The following is an 18491-nucleotide window of genomic DNA, read 5'->3' on the forward strand; positions in this document are numbered from 1 at the left end:
GCCGACCTATTTCTTATTTATTTTGTTTAATAAATTATATATATACCCTTACTATAGCTCTTGGATACACCATTAAGATCTTAAGAATATCTATTGTTGCATCTTCCCCTGATGATGGACTCACTTGGTAGTCCGAAATGTTGGGTTCACAAAACTCTACAATAGGTCATTCCTCCTCTATCTAAAACAACAAGATTGGTGTCCTTGGAGTCGGTGCTCCTAAACTCAAGGTTGGTGCCTTGGATAGATAGGGTTGAAGCCCTAGAGGTTGGACCCTCATCCAATCTAAGTTGGAGTTTGGAACACATTTATATTGTATTTATTATTTTGCTCAATAAAATTATACTCATACATTTCTCTGTTTAAATTATGAAGAACCTAACTGGTAATAATAACAATTGAAAGAAAATACTGATTCACCCCCCTCTTAGTATTTCCAACAATTGGTTTCAAAGCCAACTTCTTCATAATCAACCTAATAGCTGGAAGAAGGATTCTTAGTCACAATGAAAAATCAAGACGTCTCGGGAAGGCTTCCTTTGTTCGATGGCACAAATTTTGGTTTTTGGAAAAAAATAATGTCTTACTACTTAATGTCCCATGGACTTGAAGATTGACATTCAGTTTTGAATGGGTACATTGCTCCTTCCACTCTTCCAATTGATCAAGACAAAAGGAAAGCTTACATTGCAAATGCAAAAGCCTTAAATTCCATCACTAGTGGAATCACTGATTCTGAATTTACAAAAGTCATGAATTGTGACTTGGCCAAAGAAGTATGGGATAAGCTGGTTAGCTTATACGATGGGGACTCCAAAGTTAAGAAGGCAAAGCTTCAAACTCGTAGAAGGAAATTTGAAAGTCTGAAAATGGATGATGAAGAAGATATTGCATGATACTTTCTCTAAGTAGCTGAAGTGGTCAACTCTCTTAAAGGACTGAGAGAAAAGATTGAAAAAAGCACTGTTGTTCAAAAGGTATTAAGATCTCTCCCTAACAGATTTGACTCCAAAGTAAGTGCTATAGAAGAAATGAAGGACCTAGATACTCTCAAGATGGATGAACTTCATGGAATCCTCATTGCCTATGAGATGAGAAAAGGACTTCCAAATTCCAAAGATGCAACATTTAAGGCCTCAAAATCAAAAAAGGGGAAAGGATGGAATACCAGCAGTGATGACTCTGATGTTGAATCCGAATTGGCACAATTTGTACGAAGACTAAAGAAAGGATCCAAGCTAAAAGGTAAGTACCCTCTTATTTGTTTCAAATGTGGAAGAATAGGTCATTATGCTGCAAAATGTCCTCATAAGCATGATAGTGATGATGAGGAGGATTCTAAAAGGATGGTATACGACAAGTAAGGGTTCAATAAGAAGAATTTCTTCTCTAAGAAAGATGAGTCGGAGCCTCATCAAAACTAAGTTGGAGCTTGGAACACATTTATATTGTATTTATTCTTGTACTAAATAAAATTAGACTTATACATTTCTATGTTTAAATTGTGAAGAATCTAATTGGGAATAATAACAATTGAAAGAAAATACTGATTCACCCCCTCTCAGTATTTCCAACATATTTTGCTACGGACTGGTCGCACATGTGGCTTCCATACAAGGGAAAAACAATCAAATACGGGTGGTATCCGAGAGGTATATGAGTCACAATGTCACTCCCCTCAATGGCGATAATGAACCATTGGCCTTTACAGAACTCATGTTTGGCAACTACCCCCTGCAAACAACGTTGTGGTGTTATCCTGCACAGCGAGCTCCAACCCCACCAGAGACGCAGTAGGGTCTCCTTCCTTGCCCAACTAATGGTAATGAAGCATGTACAATACATTTTACCAATAGTAGCAATAGCAGTAACAACAACAGTAGCAGTAGTACAAGTGCATCGAACGGTTCATGTACAGACGAGTTGTGGACCATGTACTTTGACAGATCAAAGACACAAGATGACTTAGGAGCTAGGTGTGTCTTGATCGACCCAAACAAAAGGAAGCATCTGGTTTCAAGTCACTTGGAGTTCGAGTGCATGAACAACGTTGCTGAGTATGAAGCACTCGTGTTGGGCTTGCAGAAAGCCATCAACCTCAACGTGGTTGTGCTCAAAGTGGTAGGTGATTCAGAGATATTGGTACGACAGGTACGTAATACCATTCACTATTTGTCACTGCATCTCAAAAGTTACTACCAAGAGTTATCAGGACTAATCTCTAACTTCCAAACATTTAACATCATTGTTGTACCACGTATGTGTAATGCATCTGCCAATGCTCTGGCAAACACAGCTTCTAGAATGTCACCGATTAGGGATAGATTTACTATTGAAATTTTGTACAAACCATCTATCCAGGATAACATAAGTAACTTACGTGTATTTAATTATGATCGATAGATACTACATTTGACGTCTTCAAAGATGAAATAATATATGATGACGAGCATGAGCGATCTCTTAAAGTAGAAGTTGGTAACAGGAAAGGCCATCTCATCACGAGGGGTGTGGCATCGTTGAAGAAGCTTTATGACTTGCAAGAACGTTTTCAAAGGCCAAGGAACAACAAAACCCACAGATCCACCATGATGCACGAACATATCAACTTGAGAATAGAACAAGGTCCGAAATTCATCAATCTCGGCACATGTTGCGCGCAGCAAGAGTGGAAAGCCTTTATCCGCTTGTTCAAACAATACCGATATGTGTTCACGTGGACGTATGATGATCTAAAAACCTATGACACACAGATAATCCAACACGTCATCCCAATCAAAGAAGGGGTCAAGCCATACCAGCAGAAGCTCAGGAAATTACATTCGTTGCTTGAACCCCTCATTCAGAAAGAGCTCACCAAGCTGTTGGATGCACAAATCATATACAAAGTTCGTCATTCTACGTGGGTTTCAAACCTTGTTCCTGTATGCAAGAAGTCCGAGGAAATCCGCTTGTGTGTTGATTTCCGGAACGTGAACCGTGCCTCAGACAAAGACAACTACCCCGTGCCATCTATGGACCACATTCTACAAATAATATCTGGGGCATAGATGTTTTCCCTACTTGATGGTTTTTTAGGAGACAATCAGGTTCTTGTAGCAAAACCTGATAGACTTAAGACTACCTTCCATACGAAGTGGGGTACGTTCACATAGAAACAAATTCTGTTTGGGCTTGTGAATGCAAGCGCAACCTTTTAGTGCGCCATGGACATCGCTTTTCTCAGACTCATTAGACAGAGCGTAGTGGTACCTCAATGATGTGACTGTGTTCTCAAGAAGATGAGAGGACCACATATGCCATATGAAGAAATTTTTTGAGCGATGCTGGAAATACAAGATTTCCTTGAATCCCAAAAAGAGCGTATTCACAGTGTCTAAGGGGAACCTTCTCGGACACATTGTTGCCAAAAGCGAGATCAAGGTTAATCCGGACCGGGTCTAGACTATTACACAGATCCCTCGCCCAACTAACAAGAAGGCTATGTAGTCCTTCTTGGGCAAGATAAACTTCCTTCGGAAGTTCATCTTGGATTATGTGTAGATGGTAAATCCGATGCAAGACATGATTAAGAAAGATGCAGTCTACAGCTAGGGAAAGAGGGAAAAGTATGCATTCACCCGTATCAAGCAGGCTATTGCAAAAGTACCTACACTCTACAACCTAGACTTCAAGAAGGATTTCTTGCTATACACCTTTGCCTCCGATAATTCACTCGCTGCAGTACTCACTTAGAAGGACGAGATGAATGATGAACGTCCCATCTCCTTCATGAGTGCAAGCATGCAGGGACTAGAACTCAACTACCCTGCCATTGACAAGAAAGCATATGCAGTTTACAAGGTGGTGAAACACTTCAGGCCCTACTTGCTGAAGAACCACTGCATAGTCTACGTCCCTCACCCAACAGTTCACACACTACTTGTACAACAAGAACTGGGTGAACGACGTGTGAAATGGATGACAGGCTTGCAAGAGTATGATATTAAAATCAAGCCAATTCACATGATCAAAGGACATGGGCTTTACAGACTTGCAATTGAAGTAGTACACACACCAGAGGGAGAGGAAGAGCTCGTCAGCTAGGAGCTGGAAGTTGAGATGTATGATATAGGGCGAGTGACAGCCACTAAAGATGGAACCTCTTGGTATGTATATGTGTGCCAGTTCCTTGAGCACGACACTGTACCCTCTCACTTTTCCATTAGATAGAAGAGGGCACTGTGGCTCAAAGCTTTAGCATATCAGTGGGTGCACGGAGTGATTTAGTATGAATTAATTTGCAGCAAGCCTTTAGGATGAAATAGAGGTTATTAAAGCATCTAAAAAACCTCTTTCCAAATCTGTAATTTTATTACCATTCTAAAAAATCCTTTACTCAAAAGCAAGGGAATGAGTCCTTGCAACTTTCCTTGTCATAATACTAACAACCTTCAATTGCATTGGAATGACTTGGAGGTCAATGATCCATGTGTGGGGTGCCTTCTAAGACTAATATGGTCTCTTTTCCATTATCAAAACTTTCATTAATTATTTTAAACACCATATTAGCTACTTATGCATCCACAATTAATTTTCTTTTATTTACCTTAGTGTGGGTTGTAACATACATATACAATATAGCTACTGCTTCTATAAAACATTTTCTTGATTTCGGTTTTGGATATAATTTATGTTAATTTAGTTGTAAGATGAATCCCATGATTCAAATTTTGATAAACATGCAACACTGGCTGCCTTAGAATACATAAAGTTAAGCCATTGTACTAGTCTATAATCATCTATAAGAGAATATAAGATAATAGTTATTGAGAGATTATCCAAAATGTGAAACATGCCTATTGTAGATAATTCTATAAGAAGGTTTGTTTACTAGTTTCAGTAAGATTTTTTCTTCCTACATCTTGTATTGGCATAAAGAATATTTATTTCATTTTCCATGTAAAATCTACAAGGTATAATGAACAATTCTGGAGGTCAAGCTACTGTTTGGCTATTGTTTGTATATCCAACATACAAACAATAGCCAAACAATAGCTTGACCTCTAGAATTGTTCATTGTTCATATATCATCACGTTCCTATGTCGCTCGAGGGCTTCCTCCAACAATATTTTGAAAGGATCTCTTGCTCCCTCATCTTTCTTTTCTTCTTCCATGGGAGCTCGTCGGGGTTTGTGAGGTTGGTCTTGCAAAGGTTCAACCAGTTCGAGCCCTAACTCCTTATACCTTGACTTCATTGGGGACATGCAAAGATAAAAAATAGAGAAAGAGCAAACTGCTCTGATACCACTAATCCAGACTTATGTAGGAATGTGACAAAATACAGATAAAAACATAAACACAAAGATGCAGTAGAAATAAAGCTTCACTTCATTAATATCAAAGAATTGAAATATGCTTACAGATAGAATATAAATAAAATAGCTCGGGCGATGGTATCTTATATCTGAGAAGAGATGTGGCGGATACATGCCTCTAAACTGTGTTACAGTGAAGCTCAAGGGCCTTTTTATTATTAAACAACAAGAGAAAGCCCTAAACAACCAAAACCATAATCCCAGGAGATGAAACACCAAGAGTTTATGGGCCCCGTTTGGGTTAGTTGGGCAGCCAACTTCCCACGGTCATTATAATTTGGTCATATTATCTCCATTTGGTGTGTATGATACCTCATTAGAAATATCTCTCCGAGTACTAAAGTATTTACAACCTATGAAGACGAGCTTGCTGTAGACCTCCAAAAAACTCTGTTTAGGGGGTCAAAATTTCTCAGGAAGTTTAGGACCCAAAAAATTGCTAAAAATAGTAAATGCTGCTAGAAACAATGAAACTGGTGAAACTAACTGGAGGTCTAGGTGGAATAGGTAGGTGACCACCAATATCCACCTGGATCAGGCCACCATTAGCAAGTAGGTCAAGTGTTGTCTTGTTCAGGATAGACTGGTTGTCAAAGGACTAACACCAAGCCCTAGTTGTATTCCTTGTATCATTGTGATTGTAAAGGGTCATGATCCCTTGTATGGGAGCTCTAGCCTATTGTATTATAGTTTGTAATATAATGAAGAAGGGTTTGAAAAAGTTAAAAATTTTCATGTGCATTAGTTGATTCCCTGATGTGTGTATATTTCATCATGCATTAAAGTAGATGTGTTGTGGCACTTGAGTGTGTTTGCATCAAAGATTTTAAGACCAAACCCAAATTATCATTTGTCGTGGAAATTCAACACATGCCTTGTTCACCTAAGAACTACATGTAACTCATCGAAGGCTACTCATGTCCAATATTAACTCATCCCACTTAACAAGTTACCAAGACAAGGCTCACATCCAACCGTGGCAGTAAAACAACTAAGAAAAACAATTTACATCTTGACAGGCCATATCACCTGACATGTCTTAGAATATCTTGGCACTATGCGGCATGTGTTAGAATCCCCTGCATTCCTTGGAATGATTTTTCACTCCCTAGCACTCCCTATCACACACTACCACTCCTTGACATGCCCTGATACTCTAGCATGCCTTAGCATTGCCTAGCATATAACCTTGTCACTCCCTCCTTAGCACACCTGAAACTTACTGACACTCCCTACCACACACTCGTTTTCATTCATTTCCATGCATTTTGAACTAGTTCTCCCTTGTGTTTCCATGACACTCCCTAACACTCATTGGCACACATTGACACACCTTAACACTTGGCACATCTTGGCATGCCGCCCTGGCACTCTGTCATTCCTTGTCACTCCCTCATTAACACACCTTGAACTCGATGTCACTCCTTGTTACACACTCTAATTCATTCATTTCCATGCATTTGAAACTAGTGCTCCCTCGTGTTTCCCTGGCACTCCCTAGCATTCTTTGTCACACCTTGGCACCTGGCACATCTTGGCATGTTTCCCTAGCCTCTAGCAAGCCTTAGCACGGCCTAGCATACCTTGTCCCTCCCTCCTTAGCACACCTGGAACTCAGTGACACTTCTTGTCACAAACTGTTATTCATTCATTTCCATGCATTAATTTGACCTAGTTCTCCCTTTTGTTTCCTTGACACTCCCTAACACTTCCTAGCACGCGTTGGCACACCCTGACACCTAACTATTGGATGTATGTCTTACACTAACAAGAAAACTCAATTTTGTGCCTTACCCCTTCGATTAGACTCCAATAATAACCAAAGGATCATGTCTTAGGAGTCTTCAATGCCTAAAAAATGCTCGACACAATACTCAAGAATTTGTTGTTATTCACTAAAGAATGAGGCTAGTTGTGTTTGTGTCTCTTCCTTTAACAAATATGTCCACTAACCATGTGACATGACCTATTATCACCACATTAAGAATAGTTTGACTAGGTGGCAAAAGGGCCAAGGGGATCTTTACTCATGTTGCAAGGGGCAAAACCCTATAATTCTAGTAGTTGCTAAAAAGACACCCCTTTTATCTAAATCCTTTTCACTTGCATTATAATCTGCAAGCATAGTTTCATACAAATTAGTGTGCTATCATACCACGAGAAAGTTTATGAAGGCTCTTTATCATAAAATAAGATTTCATTGCATTTCTTTCACAAAAAGAAAAACACTTCAACATGAACAAGAATCCAAGAAGAATGAAACTCTGTGGCCTCAGGAAGATGTTTTCCTAACAAGATTGCATTCCATCTAATATTAGCAAGGGTCACTAGCAACCCAAAGACTTTGCCAAGGCCCATGTAGATTTGGCCAAGGGACAAAACTAGAACACATGTTTTAGGGTTTTAATTCATCTACAATGGGAGCACCATGAGTTCTAAACTCTCAAGTATATTAATATTTTATTTACAAGTATGCCCCCCATCATTAGTGATTATACAAAAAAGACTCTCTATGGCCTTACCATCGATTTTCATAGGGTTCACCACAAGGAGACCTAGGTTTTTCTTTTGACAAAATAGTTTGTTCAAATAACGATCAAGGATAAGGTTAAAATAAAGCCACATGCAATACATATTAGGCTCATGTTTCATGAACATTAAAGAACAACCCCATTTTCAATCTCACCACCAATATTTAGGTGATTGAATTATTAACATAAAAATGAGACCAATTGAATCAATTTATAAACTTGTTCCAAAATAATATTATTAGGGTTAGCTAACATGTATGTAAGCTTGAACCACCACTATGGAAACTAAACCCTTAGATGCTAGTTTAGGTACATAATAACATTTATTTGAAATGAACAATGGTCAATAATTGGTTTCTAGAAAATTTTAGTAGAAATAAAATAATATTGATTTAAATTAAGTTAAAGTCATAGTAACAATTGATTTCTCCAAAATTCTAATAGAAATCATAGTATGATCAAAGTTCCAATAAAATTTTGAAGTAAATCGAAAGTATCTCATACTTCGACCAGGATGCACTTTTTCAATTTTTATGGGATAATATTTATTTCAGACTATTATTTTAACCCATTTATATAAGTAGGATAAAAATCTATTGAAATGCATCTTTCTCGATAAATTTTAATTCAGTTTTACATTATTGGAGTGATGAATTTTGTTTGTGTGTTATAGTAGCGGATTCATTATTCGTGCAACATCATTTCGGGCTAACTAAAGGCTGGGTAACTAATACCTTAGGGTCACACCAAAAACCCAAGTGAAGGAGGGAAAACAAAAGATTAAATATTCATCCTCAATTCAGTCATTAATTTCATCTCTGAGCAAAATGTCGTCATTGGAAAAATGTCGACAGAGGTTCCTGTTCATCACCAGAGCTCGACATCATCAAGCAGAGACTTATCATCGCCATCTTCAATGGAACCCTTGTGTTAGAGTCGGTCTAGTAGCCCTCCACCAGAGATCAAAGCTCTTTGCATTTCATGATTAGGTGTCCCATCAGTGTGATCATGTTGCATTCCGTTAGGCATGCAATAATCCTGGTGGAGGGGGTTTTTGTCTTTATTCCCCTCTTGTTTGGCACTGCTGGTTCAGGTTTGTTCAAGTAAATAAAATCCTCAAAAGGGTCATCCATCTTGCTTTAAGTTTTAAGGTCTTAGGTCTAGGGTTGAGTCCATTTTTGTCTTGAGAGGTCATAAAGGACCAGCAGGCCAGAGGGATGTTCTTCATTAAACATTTCTTATCATTGTACAGCTAAATTTTTACCTTGTTCTCAAAAACTCTGTTTTTGAAAACAGAGGTCATTATCTCATTTTTGTGAATATTCTCAAAATTTAAAATTCTTCAAATGTCCAAGTGCAGCCTTGGTCTCCTTTTCCAGAGCATCCTAGAAGCTATCCCTGCAACAATTTTCAGAAGAAATCATCATTTCAACCAATTTTTCAAAGAAATGAAATCAAAGGTCAGAGCCAATTAATTCAAAAAGTGTCAACACTCAAAACATTACAAAGTGGGTTTTGGGCAAGTAAAAATTAAAAGGAAGCCTATAAAAGCAAGTCACTCATTTGCAAACTCATTTGCCTCTCACAAGCTAAGTGTAACCTTGCAAAGGCGATTTTAGGAATTCTTGAGCAAGTTGAGCAGTTTCAGGGGCGCGCTATGCGTCAGGGGTGCACTACGCGTCAGGGAGATTTTTACAGTGTAATTTTGCAAGTGCGCTACGCGTCAGAGGGGCGCTACGCGTTGGGCAGGGCGCGCTATGCATTGGGGTTTCAGCTCAACAAACTGCCAGCAAGTCATCAAAATCAATTTTTCTCTTAGGCAAAGTGCAGGTAGGCTTCTCCTCTATGCCTAGATTTGGTTTTGCAAAATGGAAAAGAGAATTAATATGTTCAAATGCTATGTAAATGATAAATCAAAACCCTCCCTTGTTATGGAAAATTTAAAGTTTCAATGGTACTAGGGTTTCAAATTTCTCTTGCTGTCCAAGGTTGCCCATTTATAAATCCCTTTTTCCCTCATTTTCATCACCTTTCTCCCTCAAATTTTCCCTTGAAATTTCATCATTCTCCTCTTTAAAATTCCTAAAAGCATACTTAATTCCTAAACCCTACTTCACTTTAAAATCCCACAATTTTGTAATTTCCCATGCTTGTCTTCCCTAAATTCCTTCTTTGTGTTTATTCTCCCTAATTCCCACATGTTCCCCTATCCCTAACAATTCCCTTGTATTTATGTCCCCTTGATGACAGCATTTGAAAAAGTCAAAAAGTAGTTAATTGGGTGCCAAGTCAGCAATATATTTCAGTCATCTTGCCTTCATAACCATGTCAGAAACAGAATCAGATTATGAGCAGAGCTATGACAGTGATTCAACACCAGAGGTAGAAGTGCCAAGGAGGCATCATAAGGGTGGTAAGGGTGCTCGGCATGTCAGGGAATAGCCCACTTCATTGGCTCATTTGCAAGCTTGTCCTCTTGCAATGTCATGTTTTCGGTATCAATCATGCTTTGGGTATTGTGAGAGGATCTCACAAATTCAACACCATAGAGAGTTGGTCCGCCTGTTTGTCCTACATTTGCATAATGGCCATGTGAACCTTGCAGGAGTAGATTTCACCTTATCACCTAAAATGACTGCTCAAGCCACCGGGATACCAAATGTTGGGGAAGAGTGGACCAAGCGCAAGCTGCTAGACAAATTTCATTATCAACCATACATCAAACCTGGATGCATGAGGCACCTTACTGCTGTTTTTTCCTTTTAGATTCCTAAGGGATGAGTATGCACCCTTGATGAGGCTCATTATGCGCTATTTCACTTGTGAGGGCAGATTTTCACGTTTATATTCGTACCATATCCGTTTGTTGATGCATTTCACCCGGGTACGAATGATGAACATTCCATTTTTCATGTGCCGAAATATAGAGAAGATGGTGCCCGTAGTGCAAAGGAAGAATCCCGCACAGCAGCTCAAAAGTATATATCATTATGCACTGATCGAGATCATAGTGATGCATCAGTTGGCACAGCAGGGTATTGCTTGGGAGGATTTCATTTCTCGTGATTTCTTCATGGTGCCACAACCACCTCCCGAGGTTGTCCGTGATGAGGGAGGGCCTTCACAGCAGTTTGATATTCCTGAGCCAGAGCATGTCAGCACTCCTCCAGCATATGTTACATATCAGAGAGGCCACAGGGTCTTGTTTGCATCTGCACGGCGAGTATTATCTCCACACCAGGTGGAAGGGGTCTCGCCTTCTTCATTAGCACAACGAGAGTTATCTCCACATCAGGTGGAAGGGGCCTCGCTTTCGACAGCAGCACAGGTACAAGAGAGAGGCAAGCAGCCCAAGATTGATGAGGGGCCATCAGGTGATCTAGGCATAGATGTTGTTGACCTTGATATCATTTCTCCTAGCCTAGAGTCAAAGGAGATCATCCAGCAACTAAGCGCTGAAAATGACTTGTTGCAGCAAAAGTTGGAAATGGAAAATTGGACAATTACATATTTAGAGTAGCGCAACAAGCAATTAGAGGATGAACACACTCTTGATGAGTTGCGGAGGATCCGAGAAGACCGGAACTTGGCTCGCAAGAGACCCGGTGATTTGACACCTAAGGAGCAAAGCTCTATGATCATTCAGGTGAACACACATTTAGAGAGGTTGATAGCAAAGGCAAACAGGGACAAAGACATGCTCTGACACATGAAAAACCATTATTGGGCCCGCATGCATGTATGCAAAGCAAAAATGAAGGTACTCAAAGCACGCTTGGCCAAGGCACTAAAACAGAGGAAAAGGTCCGATCCGCTTCAAATTTTGGCTGAAGACACCTTGAGGGAGCATGGTACTCAATGATACACCTCCAGCTCAAAATTCAGGAAATTTGGAGCAATTTTGGTCAATTTTGAATTTTTTGTGCCAAACACAGGTTTTTGCCCTCAACGCGTAGTGCGTCGCGCGCTACCCTTAAGTTGGGGAGGTCCATTTCAGGAAAACTCAGCATTTTTGGATTTGTCATGGCAAAATACACTTTCTCAGCCACTGCTAAGAAGTTTCATGAAGATTTGAGCCCCCAAAAGGTCAAAAAACAAGCAAAAAATGACCTTCTGCCACTTTTTGGACACACAGGAAGCAGTCTTGAGAGATTGCAATTTTGGAGGAGAAAATGGCCACCAAATTGAGAAATTCCACTTGGACTGGAGAGTAGACATCCAGACCTTTCTAACAAGCCCACTTGTGCCTCATTTGGATGCCGAGAAGTGCCTCAAAAATGGCCTGAAAGGCGCGCTATGCGTTGGGAAAATTGGCCAGTTTTGCATCTTCAGCACAGGAAAACGTAGCAGTGACTAGTTTTGACTTTTTGGTTGGATTTTTCATCCCCCTTGATGTATTTGATGTAATTTCATGATTTACATGACACTTTTTACCTATTCTAGAAGATTCATTCATAAAATGGCAAATAATTAATGAATGAATTGGTTTCCTAGCTTATAGAGGCAAGTTGTTTTGATTGCCTAGATTGTAGTGCTCAGTTTAGAATTGGTTGAAACAGCTCCTAGAATGATGAGCTAGACCCCTAGAGGCAAGGAAGTGTGTTAGCTTGCCTATATTATGTACTTTCTTAGTTATTTTCATGGTTGGACTTTTGAGGGATAAGCTTAGATTGTATTACTCTTTGTATCTCTGCAATTTTGGCAAAGGAAAGACCAGGGTTTTGCAGCACTATTTGGGATTCCTGTGGTTATTTGTGTTGATGGTGTGCTTCTCTCATGTACTTGTAAGTTTTTTATGTGTATCATTTTCCTACTTCTCTTTTCTGCACATTAAGTAAATGAAGTGTTAAGGTAGAATTCATGGTTTCTATGCTCTGCCTTTAAGTTTGCTTAATATCTATGTTTTCATCTGTCTAAAGAGAACTCTCGAAGGTTTCTTGCTCTCTTTAGCTCCTCACCAGTCATTTCTATCCATTCACTTAATTCAAAGGCATCAAGACAATCTCCTACCTTGCCCCAAAAAGACCTCTGCAAAAACTGTGTCTCATCCCCGCACCCAAAATTGCTGTGCTCAGTTTTCCAACAAAACCCTAGAAATTTAAAATCAAACTTTCCCCATCAGTTTACTAGCCTAAAATCAGTGTGCTTTATTGGTCATCTCAGCCCTTTGAAGACCTTTTGCCGAGATAGACCCGGAGAGAGCCCTCTCCTGTCCCTGTAGGGCTAGCTACGAGGCTAAGTGGTTTGATGTTGCCTTGGATTTTGTCTTTTTCAGCCTGAGGCCAAATTTCAAGCGCTAACACCTTGCTTCTCATCTCGAAGCTTCCTTATAGTGCTCTTAGAGTACCCCACATGCGCCTGAAGGTGCCCTCCTTTTCACTGCCCTCAGCAATGACTGTCTTCTCCCTCGTCTTGGCCACCTATTTATTGGTGGTATTTAGTTTCATCTATGATGTCATCGTTGAGCCACCATGCATTGGGAGTGTGTAGGGTCCTGTCACATGAACATAAACAAGTTGTCTTCCTATCTAGAAGAGTGAAAGGGATATATATTATCGAAGGGCTCTCACCGGGGTTTATGTTATTGCTTGGTGGGGTGGGGATAATTTTGCTGGACTTGGCCCTGGACAAACACAGAGCGAGGAGCATTAAGGTCTCATTTGTGGTGGCTAGGGTTTCTTCTTTAGTGATCGCTTATATCATGAGTAAGCTATTCATTCACATCAAAATTCCATCTTATTTATGTTAATCGGGGTTATAAATAGAGAATCTAGATGTTTTAGGTCCATTTCTACTTTAGTAGAACATCTATATTGTTTTTTTGATTTTATGTTTAGTGTAACAGTTTTGGCCTTTTTGAGTAATTAGTTGGATAATGGAAGGGCTTTGAAGTCTTCAAATTCATTATTTCTAGGGTTTGAAATTCATTAATGATATGGTTTGAAATTCGTTAAATGCCAGGATTGACTTAGAAAAAGAGTTGTTACCCTCATTTATGTGGATGCTAGGGTTGTATAGTTCAATTTATTATAATAGTTGTATTAATATTTATGGTGCTTGAATTGCAGATTAAGGAAAATAAGCTTTTTTTGTTTTTTTTTCCGAAGAAAAAATCGCAACAAAAAGTTACAATACGTGCACAATGTGCATTCAATAAAAAAACCATTTGTCAATGGCCAAAGCTGTGAGTAGTACAACCTCCAAATAATTTGTCTATGATAAAAACCACCATGAGATCAAACATCAAAATTGTTATGTCCACACAATGTGGGAGTAGAACTGATATGCACTGATATGTTCATAATAAGTCCTATCTAGCAATAAATAAAAATCAATAGCTGACATTTGTAACCGAAATATTTACATCAAAAAATCAAATATCTTACAAACTGTTAAAAAAAGGGTAGAGAAATATAATCTGTAGTTTGATGCAGAAGAGAAACACATAGCATTACATATCTATAAAAGGGTGGCGCTGGAAAATTTGGACTGTCCCATTCATATGTTTCGTGACCTGCCAATCACTCATAGCCTTTCTAGCACATTCCTTGGATATAAAATTTGCTTCATGGTTCCTTTCCCTATAGATATGATAGTGGGATATATTATCAAAAGATTGTTTAATATGAAGAATTTCTTCTAGAATGGGAAGGCATGTGGTTGTGACATATTTGAACTTCATTAAACCAATTAATAACATTTAAAGAATCCCCAGAGACTGGAAGAGAGAAACAATCATATTCTAGAGCATAACACAATAGAATATTTAAAGATAGAAGTTCAGAAAAATTGTTAGATCCTCTTCCTAGACCAATTTTTGACTTCATGAAATGATGTTCATTTATGAAAAGAATGAGGCCACCCCCACAACTACTATCCTCACTTTGAAGCACCGTCAAAATAAGACCAAGGAATGTGTCGATTGATCTCTTCTTCAATGATATTGCGAGGCACATGAATAAAGTATTTTGATGGAAGGAGAGCATAAATTCCCCCCACTTTAGCTCAATAAGATTGAGTGCGGATGAGGAGTCCCTAAAAGTGGCTTTGTTCCTGGCAAGCTAGACCCCCCAACAAATGAGGGGAGGGATGTTTCTGAGGGTCTCGTTGTCTGACGAATCCCACTGCGACTTCCAAGCCTCAATCAAGCTATTGTTTCCTCTCCACTACAAGTTGCAATTCAATATCTGCCTAGCTTTAACTCAAATATGCAGTGAGAAAGGGAAAAAAAGAAACAAGTGTGAGATAGACTCTTCAACATTTTTACATAAAATACACCAGTTGGGACCTTCTTTATATATATTTTTGTAAGTTGTCCCAAGTTGTCACTTTGTTTTTTAATAAACACCATAAAAAAGGTCTTGACTTCTACTATCTGGTGATTGTATCCTAATTTTGGGGTATATACCCCAGAAGGAGAGTGAACCCAACACAAAGAGTCCACCCTATATATATTTTTTTCTGATATTTGACCTTCTGAGAGAGATAATATAATCCTGCCACATATCAACATGCTCTCCTTAAAGGCCCAAATGAGCCACATTCTCCCAACCTTGTGACCAGAAAGTAGTCCAATCCTCATCCACAACCTGATTGAGGAAAACTTTGTTGTGCTCATTCAAGAAAGCCACAAGATCTGAAGGAAGTCTAAAATTAGCTTGGCAGCCAACCCATGGTTCCAAACTGATTCTAACTTTCCACCCATTGTGCACCTTCCAAGTGAGGCCACCTCCAATAATATTAAATGAAGCTATAACAACTTTCTAGATAATTGAAGAGTTTGGCACCATTTTATTCCATTTTATAATACATTCATCAAGCGAGAGGGTGAAATGTATTTCTTGAAAACTACCGATGTCCACAGGCTCTCCATGGAGAGAATTCTCCAATTGACTTTTGACGAAAGGGTTTTTGGAAAGATAGAAAGATCTTTAAGACCCCATACACCCCATGATTTGGGAAAAGCATGAAGTATCCCTGAGAGGCACACATGCTATAATTTGCTATGTTTAAATTCCCTAAGAGATGCATGAAATTTCTATTTCTAATACACCTCTGATGAAATTAAGTGGAACTAGCAAGGTGATCTCTATAGGATTGTAGACTCAAGCATTAAAAAACAAATCAATGAGATCACCTTTCCTCAGAAGCTCATAATCTGAATGAGAAATGAAAAAGAAATAGATATTTCCCTTTACAACAAGCCACTATTCCATTCTATCTCCTCTTACTTCAGACTTTATCTCACAGTAATCTGATTTGGAAGGCCAAGTTAGAGATGGACAGTTGCAAGCTTTTTGAGCAAGACAAGTACAAATACGTTAAACTCAACAAATTGGCAGTTGCTTGGAAAGAACAGAGAATTTTTTTCTTCAATTCAGCTTGGACAGGCAGTGATTTCAACCATATTTAACCATACAATAACTACTATTTTAAATTCAATAGAACCAAATTGAGATAAATGAGAGCTCAATACGTATTTATGTAAAATAGAGAAACCAAACAGCTAATCAGGATAGAAGCTTGGGGTTTTGTTATATGATGTCTGAGTTGAATATGTATTACATGCCCAAGAAATGATGAATGGAAAGCAACAATTTAAAATAGGGCCAATTGAGACAATGTTTGGTCAATCATGCACTCTCTTCAACTACTTTCCTTCATCTTTTAACTTCTCATCCTTGATGTAGATGCATGAAACCTATGAATTTTCTTTCCCCATCAAGGCCAGCCTATGATTAATTTTAAATATATTCCTATTGTATGGGGTTAATCTCAAAAATCAAGAACAAATGATAACGAAATTGGCCAAATAGATATACCAAGCTAGAATAGACCTTTTTGATTCCCCAAAAAATCATAAAATTGGACAAGTTACTTATCACTGCTTCTGTCTTGAATCTATAGACATGTACTGAAAGCTCCTCAGTGGATCCTCAGGCATGCCCTTCATTGATTCATTTCTAATACCAAATATATTTGACACAACAATGAAAACATCATCACCAAACTCAGTAACCCTTTCATAGGAATCATTGTCTCCAGCAACACATAATGAAGCCTGGTCGAAAGAAAATAATGATCGATGTTAAACATATTCTCTTGCTAGAAGAGCCATGTGTTAAATATACTCAACATAGTCTCAACTCTCTTCTAACGTAAAACCGACTAAATACATTTTTAATACTATATTTATGGTAAAACCAAATTAAAAACTTCCCAAAACAAGGTTACAACTAGTCTATAGCTAGTGGTTTCTTGCCCATGGTATTATGCCAGTTATATTTGGATGGAAAGAAGCCTATAAATAGGCTTATTAGTCTCCATTGTAGTGTGCCAAGGGTTGATCAAATGTGGGCTCCTCAGTTGTGAGTTTTAAAGGGCCAAGGGTTTATTAGCTTGGCTAGGCTTTCATGGAATTCCATTTGCTGGGTTTTACCCTAGATCTCGAGTTTTCCTAGGTTATTTCTTGGGGTTGTTAGTGTGTGTGATTGCTTCTATATTGTGTTCTTGTTAGTGTGTGTTATTACTTCTATATTGTGTTGATTATTATGTTTATTTACCTTGCCTTTTATACATGACATCAATTAAGTTGAATCTGACATAAGCATCCATTAACCCCCATACAATAGAACCTCAAGCATTCCCAATCCATCAACACATTCAAACATATAGCATCAAATTTATCATTTGAAAACAATATCAACTACCACAACCATTGCATAGAAAGCTATGAACAATAGTTTTTCACCCAAAAACTCCACAAAACACAACACTCACAGCTCCTACCCCAACCCCCACCCAGACTAAATTTAAAAAAGAAAACAAAAATAGGAAAGGCCAATATGTAAGCATAGAGTAGAGTTCACCATATTTTTTATTTCAAAGAATTCTCATTAAGTATCCATTTGTATGGATTACTTTAACTTTCCTTCTAGTGTTACAATTCCATTTAGGCTTTGACAAAACATACAGTCGTGTGGGTTGGGGCTGCCTAGTCTTTAGGGCATGCAGAGAGTCGAATTTTTTCCTTTCACTCCCTCCCTTTTAGTAATTTTGTGGAATTATTTTGGACAATGCGGAACATGGTATATTAGACTAGACTCATAGATAATCCTAAAAATTAACTGTAACACTTAATAATTCGCATAAAACCATAGCGTCAAATTGCACCCAATAACTAAAATAAAAATGAAAAGGAGATAAAGGATCTAGTTCCATTTTGAAAAAGAAAAACACATTGTATGAAGTTAGGTTCTAATTTAATTTCTAAAACTTATGTGGCAAAACTCATCAAAGTTCAAAGAACAATAATCTTGTAATTAAATTTAAAAATGAAGAAACCTCTTCATATTTTGGTTGCGAATACGATGGCCTGTAACCTTGGCTCTCATCCATCATTACTGAAGAGTTTGGATCTGATGTTTGCTGCAACCCCTCGACTCTCTTAGATAGTTGAATTGCCAATACCTTGGTCAAGATTGAAATGGTTCAGTCTATTATTAATATTCAGGTTGTCATCTGTTATGTTGTCCTCTAGGTCTGTGATTTTTCCATCTGTGAATTTTGCATCATTATCCTTTATGAGCTTCAGTAGAATTT

At 38.4% G+C, this 18491-nt stretch overlaps 1 pseudogene; it reads left to right on the plus strand.

Annotated features, from left to right (window-relative positions):
• The first annotated feature begins 8733 nt into the window (after positions 1 to 8733).
• Positions 8734 to 13638, plus strand: LOC149224313 (uncharacterized; annotated as a pseudogene).
• The last annotated feature ends 4853 nt before the right edge of the window (positions 13639 to 18491 follow it).

This window comes from Pinus tabuliformis, chromosome Q (assembly GCF_031772625.1).
Source record: "Pinus tabuliformis cultivar Carrire ecotype Pingquan chromosome Q, CPIR1, whole genome shotgun sequence".
In the NCBI taxonomy this organism is placed as follows: Eukaryota; Viridiplantae; Streptophyta; class Pinopsida; order Pinales; family Pinaceae; genus Pinus; species Pinus tabuliformis.